At 39.0% G+C, this 9,373-nt stretch overlaps 1 long non-coding RNA gene across 1 annotated transcript; it reads right to left on the bottom strand.

Annotated features, from left to right (window-relative positions):
• Positions 1 to 2,510: 2,510 nt before the first annotated feature.
• LOC140014072 (uncharacterized) lies at positions 2,511 to 5,310 on the bottom strand. The gene is made up of 2 exons (XR_011820953.1): positions 5,170 to 5,310; positions 2,511 to 2,613 (listed from the first exon to the last, which is right to left on the bottom strand). It is a non-coding gene; the product is annotated as an uncharacterized lncRNA (long non-coding RNA).
• Between the last annotated feature and the right edge of the window lie 4,063 nt (positions 5,311 to 9,373).

Genomic DNA, 9,373 nt, shown 5'->3' with positions numbered 1-9,373 from the left:
CTCCGGCACTGGTCTGCTTAGAGGTTGATTTTTCAGGCCTCTGCAGGCTTCCCCCTGTCTTCAACGATTTCGGACAATTCGCGATTTGATGCTCAGTGCTCCCACACAGCAAGCATTTTCCCAGCTTTCTCCAGCAGTCATTCTCAGAGTGGTTGGATTTACCACAATACCCACAAGTAACTTGAGGGGTCACAGTCGATCCTACAGATGGTACTCCCCTAGCTTGAGTTGTCCCGCTACGACCTCCCCTAGATAGAGCTCCCCTAGAAGCTCCAGCAGTTCTCGTTCCTCCTTCCCCTCTTCCCTTTTTAGAAGGGTGTACAAACTTACTGGTCTGCCCAGTAGTGCGACTAGGGAAATTCCTTTTTCTATTGTGGAAATCCCTCACTTGAGATCTTGCATTCTCAACCCTTTGCGCTTTCTCTAAAGCCTCAGTAAAAGTAGAGATTTGGGCCGCAGCCAGGCCCTCCTGAAGTTCCACATTAAGTCCCTGTATGAACCTTCTAATCCTCCTCCGTTCATTGGCCACTAGCTCAGGAGCATATTTGGAAAGTTTAGTGAACTTCCCTTCATACTCTGCTACAGTAAGGGTTCCTTGTTTTAACTTAATAAATTCGTCCTCCCTTTTTTCTTGAATTAAGGGCGGAAGAAACTTTTCATTAAACTCCCTTGCGAAATTCTCCCAAGTCCAAGGGGTTTGAGCTCTTTCCCATTTTCCTTTTATCAAATCCCACCAAGCACGGGCTACTCCCTCAAATTGAAAAGCAGCAAAGTTCACTCGCCTATCCTCAGTATAGTCTAGAGCGGCGAATATGTTGGTCATCCTTTCTAACCAATTCTCCGCTACTTCGGGGTCAGGTTCACCCATAAACTTAGGCGGGTTAAACTTTAGGAATCTTTCCAGAGCTCTATCCTCTCCTCTATCCTGGCCCCCAGGTTGGTTAAATGGTCCAGGACCCTGTCTCTCCGCTAGACGTTCTAGGATATCAGTCATCCTATTGATGGCAGTAGCCACTTGGTTACCCTCAACGTTTTCCTGTCCCTGGGTCGGTCCAGTTGCCGATCCCTGGTCATCCCCCTGAGGTTGGGCCTGTCTAGACGCTCGCCCACGGCCTCGACCACTCCTTAATCCTTCCATTAGTCTAAACGTGCCTAGTGCAAGAAATAAATTAATTTAAGCAGAAAACAAGAGTTATATCGAATTTAGAACTAACCAAGAAAGCATTGAAATTAACAATAATTTACATTTATAAGCATGTCAAGTTCGTACAATTAGCAAGTTAGGGACAATTCACAAAATATAGCACACAGGTGCTCAAAAGTATACTTTTAGTCACAGAAGACTAAAGTAAGAACAAGTGCCCAAAAGTAGGCCACACAAGCATGCAAAATACAATGGCCTCGGCACTCGCGTCACCCTAACTAGTCCTAACTGTACCAGTCAAAAGTCAAAAGGGGTCAACGACCAAGATCCTAGTCCATAGCAGGGCTATCAGGAGGAACCTCCTCCTCGGGATCCTCCTCCGGATCCTCCTCCTCATCATCAGGAATCACCTCAGCAGCGTCCTCAACCAATCTAGTCGCATCAGCCAGAATCTCGAAAGCCCGAGTACGGACATCCCGTCCTAGCCTAGTAAGTCGAGCCCTAGTATCCCGAAGCTCCTCATTAACCACTGCAGATGTGGCTACCTCACCCTCCAGCACTTCCTCAAGCTCAACAATCCGCTCACCCTGAGCGCCAACCATCTGCCTAAGCTCATCTACCTCAGCCTGTAAATCACGGTTGGCATCCACCAACTGACGACACTCGTCGTCCAGAGCATGCACTAGATGGTTCGGGTAGGCGAAAGTCAACCTACACAAACATCGCGGGTATCTGTCATAGGGTGAGTAGCGTACACGAGCTCCTCCTGCTATAGATCGGTAGTAGATAGTCCTAAGGGGCTCGTAATGACCATTCGCATGGCCATTCCCATTAGCTTCCGGGGCTCCATTTCCGTCATCCATACCTGCAAAATAAAATAATAATACCTTTCGGGTTAGAAACTTAAATCACTACCTAATTCCAATATCCTGCAATGCATGCCTAACTTAATCGTTGGTTCATCCCAATCATCACTTGAGGTAGGGCTAACTTAGTTGCTAGCTCGCCTCAAGTATCACTTAGGGTAAGATTAAGTTATCCCATATCGAGTCTTAAAGGTAGAGTATCTAATATGTCTCCCATATAGACCTCTAACCTAGTGCTCTGATACCAACTGTGACGCCCCACATCTCCCTAAGGCGGACCAAAGGGTATCCGCGGACGCCTGCCCAGCTCACGCCAGGACTCAAGCAATTCCATTCAATTTAAAATTGAACTAAACACTTCGACGAGAGCAACATGAATACAATAATGCGGAAGCGTTCAAGCTTAATAAGTCACTTAATGTATATCCAGTACATCGGGTAATCATGAAACGACTTAAATTCAAAGTACACATCAGGGCCCAAACTTTTCAAGTTTACAATTTCCACAAGTACAACCCAAACCAGGGCCTAGTCAAAATATATAACAGGAGTCTTAACAAAATTACAACGGATGGTTTCTCCATATCTCTCCAAGAGTCGGTCCTGTTAAGGAAAACAAAACTATAGGGTGAGCTAAACGCTCGTGAGGCCAAGAACACACATGCAAGCACTTAGTCAAATAACAATCCCAGATTTAATAAATAAAGCCATGTCTTTTCAATAATCAATCAATCAAACAGGAAAAGTAATCAGAAACAATTCAAGGATATAGTAGCTCTCAGGAGCTAAGTTCCACTCGATCTGCCGTTGTCATTCGTATACCTTCCCGCATTGACCCTCCTGTCAACCGGGTCGGTATTTCCATTTCCGTAGATCACCACTTACTTCCCTCCGTCCACCGTACACCCCAAGGGCCCACAATGGCCAATATTGGGCGATACTCAACGAGTATGCCAAGCAAGACCTCTTATTAGGTCGAGCTTATTTGTATCTCATGGCTCGTCCAAATCCCCGACCAAGCCCATTACTGGCTCGAGTCTAAGGACGGCCTATGAGTTTGGGCGTCCCCCATTCATTTGAAAGTCGAGGAGGTTCACTCCAACGACATAAGCATTCATGACATAACATTGCATTTCATTCATTCATTCAATACATTTCATTCATTCATTTGAAATTAGAACGAGTGCGATAAAGTACGCACCCGCCCTTATTTTTAAAACTTTCAACAAATCCCACAAATAAGCTAGTATCAAAATTCACACACTTGACACTCACCGAGCAATTCAATAAGAATTATTTTCCGGAAGTTCAAGTGTCCACGGTGAGATCCTCTTGAAGGTCTCCTTGCGCGCCTGGCAATTTAATAGTGGATAATCACACAATTAACCCACTTATCAAGAAAGATTGTACACTAGTACAATCTAAGAATTATTTTGCAAAAAGGAACCTCAATTACACGTAGATCGAGGTTCAACTTGCCTTTTATTAGGTACAATATTATTTGAGTTTTTATCATGAAAATCGAGGGCAAAACGTTTGAATAATACTAAGAGAATTAAGAGTTTTGGAAAAAAAAAAAAAAAAAAACTCCTTTGCCTTGAAAAGTGAGAATTTCAGTTTTATCCAAAATCTTTGAAAAATCGTAACTCGCTCGGTATAAGTCGAGAATTGGAAAACTTTATACCGTTGGAACCCTCTGAGAGAGTACTATAAGTTCTTAGAAGACACTTTTCCATGAATCGAAGTGAAAAGTGGTCAAAAATGGGCTTGAAGACGCAGGGTGGGTTTTCATGGCAGAATTAAGTTGGATTTCGGCCAACTTTGGAAATTCGGCACGATTCACACGTTGCAAACCGGCCTCTGAAATTTTCAGCTCAATTAGTGTTGCAAGTGAAGTGTATGAAAAAACAAGCGGATCAAGAATCGGAGTTTCGAGCACCGAGATACGGTAGCCCGAAGTTGAGCAAATTCAAGACTGGATGAGAATTTTCCAGATTTGAACCTCTAACTTTAGTAATTCAATTGGGTATCGAAACGAACTTGAATTGGCACCAAAATTGGCAGTATTTCAATACTATATGGAAAGTATCTCTCTATCGAATTTCGGGGAAAAATACCTTCGGCAAGGTAGTTAATTAGCCCACCAAAGTTCAAGAAAAATCCTAAGGCAATCTGCCTTTGACTTGCATTTCCCAATTTCCAATCGTCTAACCAAGAAAGTTATCCAACCATGGTTCATTTGTGAAATAAGGGTCTAAGATACATCCATGATATCTTTGGTAAGTGTTTAATATCAAGAACATCAACTAACAAGTTCACTCCAAGATTTTGTTCCAAACCAGTCCAAAGATTAGGGTTTTCCAAAACAGAGCAGTCCACTTGCTTCAGTCACAACTCAGTCATTATAGCTCGAAATCGAGCATGGCTTACGCCGTTGGAAAATGCATTCATAGAGTTAAAATATCACAGAAGAAATCGTTTCCAAATTCGGCACCCATCTGGTTCAAATTCGGGCATCAAGTTGCTGCCTGAACACTTCATTCCAGAAGAACAGAGTAACAGGACAGCGAACTTAAAACATTTGGTTCGGCTTGCTCACAAAGAATCAGAACGTGCATTATATACCAAATTAAAGCTAGGAATGTCTAGTTTCAAACGCCACCAACGGCACATGATTTCGACATCCGAGGACAGAGTTATAGCCAAAATACTACTGCTGGTCAGAGCATACGCGAATCAGTTTTCCAGATTTGCTGGTTTCTAAAAAAAAATTCATTTGCCCATTCAAACCTCATTATTTTTCAATGAAATTTTTCACACATCTAATACATCCTACAAACATCCAATTCAAGCCATTAAACCATTAAAAATTGGCCTGGAAATGGCCGAACATGGCAGGGGCAAAATCGGAAATTTTAGCTTCTTACACCCAATGAAGTTCCTACTAATTACCCACCACTAATGCATCATTATAATCACTAAACCAACAATATAATCACCATCAATCATCACATCAGCAACAACAACCCAAGTGTGGGAATTCCAAGAGCCCACAATCACATTTTTACACCATACAAAAGCTAACCAAATGCATGCATGAACTTAACAAGGCAAGATAGCTTCCAATCTTCAAGTTCTCAAGGGTAGATCATCACTTACTTTGGGGTTGATGTTCAAGCAGAATTTCGGTCCTTTTTGCCCCAGAAAAACCGTGAGTTTTAGCTCTCTTTTGCAGCTCAAAATGCTCCTCAAGTGTCAAGCTAGGTGTGGTGCAAGTTTGGTTAAATTTGGAGGTGATTTGGGGTGGTTTTTGGGTGGGATTAGTGTGCAGAAATTTTAGAACAAGGAGTTAGAGAGAGGGAGTGTTTTGGCCGGCCATGAGGAGAGAGAAGAGAGAGTGTGTTTGATCTAAGTTAGCTTCCAAGAGAAGGTGCAATGTGTGGTGCAAAATCACCCAAAAGTCAACTCTCATTAGGGGCCGTTTGGTGCGATTACGGCTCGATTTTTTTTTCGCACGTTTGGTTCACTAGTGCACTAAACCTCCAAGGCATATATATTCACGTAAATATTATTCACTCTTAGTTGTCCCGAAATAAGGGTCTAAAGTCTCCCAATCGAAGTCGCGCGTGTGAAAACGCGTACCGTCAATTTTACCGCTATAACGCGAAACTTTCGAAAAATTCTTATAACGATTGCACTACTAACTATCACTTGAATATTTATTCATAAGATTACCTATTTTAGGACCATAGTACAAGTCTCCAATATTCCAAGCTTATCGTGCTACTACGCGGATAAAATCTCCAAGTACTATTCACTATTTTTACTAAACGCGCTCTAGGAAATTAATTTTCGAAACGAATCATTTTAAAAATATAACGAAGATATACTACCACTTATTTAGGTCTAATAAGACTAGAAAATATTCCTTGGAAATAAAATCCAAATTAAATAATTTATTAAGCCATAAATTAGGCATAAAATAATAGTTTTTGCGAGTCCTCACAGATATGAAGTTTTATATGTCAACAATGACAGCTGGAGGATAACTGCCAAATGTACAAAGGGATGTTATTGGAGGATTCATGTGAGCAAAGTTAATGGAACTGACACTTTTCAAATCAAAACACTAAAGAGAGAGCACTATTGCGGCAAGGAGTACACTAACAAGCATGCAACCTCAACTTAACTGAGCAGAAAGTTTTAAGAGAAGGTTCGAGATAACCCTATTTGCAGCCTGGATGGCATTATTAATGATGTCAGGAGAAGATTCATGGTTAGTATAAGCAACAAAAAAGCATATAGGACTAAGAGGAAGGCCAGGGAGGCAATCAAAGGCTGTGACAGAGAGCAATATGAACGATTATGGGATTATGCTACCATGGTTAGACAGTCATATTATTATATAAATAGACAGGAGGTCTATTGAGTAAAGGGCAATATTTCAAAGGCTATTCTATGGTTTGGGTAATGTTTTAAAAATCAGACCAAATCGATCGAACTGCAACCCGGTCATAACTCCGATCCGGTTCATAGCCTAGTTTGACCTGACACAAGAACCAGTCAAAACCAAAAAAAAAAAAACCATTCAACCCATTCAAACCATACAAACCCTGAACCGATTTTTTTTAAAACATTTGATTTCTTTTTTCGGTCAACTCTTTAGTCTAACCCTAAAGAGTAAAGACTAACTCCACATTCCACAAATACAATCACTGCCTTCTCTTCTCTTACTCTTTAGTCCCAACTCCCAAGTATCTCTGTTTCCTTCTCAAGACAAAAGTCCCAAGTCCCAACTTCAATTTCCTCCAAGTCCCAACTTCAATTCCCTTTTTCGATCTCCAATTTTCTTTGTTTTCATTTCAAAAGTTGAAGCACCAGTTGTTCTTGCAAAAGTTGAAACGCACGGCTTAGCTGGCTAGCTCTGAAATTTCAAGCTATTACCAAGTTAGTTTTACCTTTTCTTCCCTTTTTTTGCTCTTGGTTGGCTACTTGATGTGTATTTTTATGATCCGTATTTTTCCTATTTAATTTAGAATTATCGATTAAATTAAATATTTTGAATTGATTTTAAAATATGTCCACTATTGTTATATAATCTTCAGAAAAAAATTCAATTTTTTATTGTATTTCTTGTGAAACTTCAATAATTGATGATGTCTTTGTTGGGTCTTTGGCTAGAAGCATTCCATTTATTTAGTGAAATGTGGGTGTCTCAAGTTGGCTCGCCAGTTGTTTGATGAATTACTTGAGAGGGACCCGTTTTGTTAAACGTTATAATGATATGATTACATAGCTTGTTGTTCATGGTCAGCACTTGAATTGTTTAGAAAATGAATCTATAGTGGTTGAATTCGGATGATGTCATAGTTGCAGCCTTATCCTATCTCTTGTTAGTACTTGTCTTGGTAATACATAATGCCTTGATATATTATATGTATATATGTCTTAAGCATCTATATAGATATTTCGTGAATCACTTTTCTAGTTCTCAATTCCTTTCATAGTGGTAAAGTCCAATTTCATGACCTTGCTGCTAATTAGTTGGTGAAAATATGATCATAAATTCAACCATGTTGATTATAGGTATTACATATGGAGTTGGCAAAACATCTAATGGATTACATTTTAAGGGCTAATATAGTAAAAAAGTTTATTTTTAGTTTATTTAAATCAGTGTTTAGCACAAGCATAACTAATTCAAAGGCTTAAAAATACATGCTTTGAGACTGCCAAAAATCATTACATGTCCTAAATGACTTATTCATTCCACGTATCTCAACTTTGTCATCTCAATATAGTATGTATATCTAAAGGCAGTTTGAATTTACTAAATTTTTACTCAAACTGTTGATTTCCATTTTCTGCATCATTTTTCTTATCTAATATAAACTTGCTAATTTGATTGACTAATATGAACACAACAGGTTTTTGTCTATGTATTAATCAGATTTTGTTCAATTTGGAACTAACCATTTAATTAATTTATTTGTTTGACTAATTGTATTTAAATATCTTATTTTAAGATGGATGCCAGTAGTGGTAGTAACTCACAATGTTCACCATCTAGAGCATTCAATAATGAAGAATCTGCAAGTCAATCTCATGGTCATAGTCAGAAGATAGATATAGCATGGGGACATGTTTTTGAGGGTAGAAATGCACAAGAAAGAAAAACCATGACATGCACTCATTGTTTTAAAGTATTTCAAGGGGGTGACATCTATCGAATGAAGAAACACTTAACAGGAGTAACAGGCAGTGTTACCTTATGCTTAAAGATTGATCCAGCGGTGAGACTTGCAATATTATCATCTTTACAAGAGAATGAAAAAAAAATCTAAAGAAAAGAGAGGAGACTTTGGGGTGAAAAATCCTCTTGGGCGACTAGTGCATGAATTTGATGGTGATAAAGTGCAAGAGGTTCCTCCTCCTCAAGTAAAGGAAATATCAATGAATGACGCTAGTACATCATTTAGTAAAAGAAAAAGAAAAGCCACTACTCCCACAAGTATTCATGCTTTCTTTAAGGGTGGGTGTGATAGTTCTCAACCTACTATTAAGGTTTGTTTGTAAAGTAAGGATAAATGGCAAAATACTGATGTGGCTATTGCTCTTTGGTTCTATGAAGCATGTATTCCAATGAATGCTATTAATTCTCCATTTTTCCAAAAAACTATTGATCAAATAGCATCAATGGGTCATGGTTATAAAGCTCAATCTTATCATTCTTTATGAGTCAATTTGTTGCGAGATGCTAAGAAAGATGTCCAATTGGTTGTTAATTCATTTCGAAACACTTGAGTTGAAACTGGATGTACTATAATGAGTGATGGGTGGAAAGATAGTAGATAAAGACCATTAATCAATTTTCTAGTTTATTGTCCCAAGGGTATATCTTTCATTAAATCTATAGATGCCTCTGACATTGTGACAAATGTAGAAAATTTGTGCAATTTGTTTGTTGAAATTGTTGAAATGGTTGGTCCAAAGAATGTGGTGCATTTGGTCACTGACAATGCTAGCAATTATAAGGCTGTTGAAACTTTATTAAATGAAAGATATCCAACTATTTGCTAGTCTTCATGTGCTGCCCATTGTATCAATTTGATTTTGAAGAATATTGGTGAAATGACTACTGTTAGATCTCTGGTGTCTCTTGCTTTCACAATAACTGTTTTTGTGTATAATCATAAATTTACTTTGAATTGGTTGAGAAAAACTAATGGGTAGAAGGAGATTATTTGACTGGGAAAACTCAATTTGCCACTACTTTTATTGCACTAAAGAGTTTATATGATCACAAAGATAGTTTACAATCTTTAGTCACTAGTGGAGATTACAAAATGTTCTTGAAAATGAG

The sequence above is a fragment of the Coffea arabica genome, chromosome 9c, assembly GCF_036785885.1.
Source record: "Coffea arabica cultivar ET-39 chromosome 9c, Coffea Arabica ET-39 HiFi, whole genome shotgun sequence".
NCBI classification, from domain to species: domain Eukaryota; kingdom Viridiplantae; phylum Streptophyta; class Magnoliopsida; order Gentianales; family Rubiaceae; genus Coffea; species Coffea arabica.
This window is presented reverse-complemented; position numbering and strand designations above follow the sequence as displayed.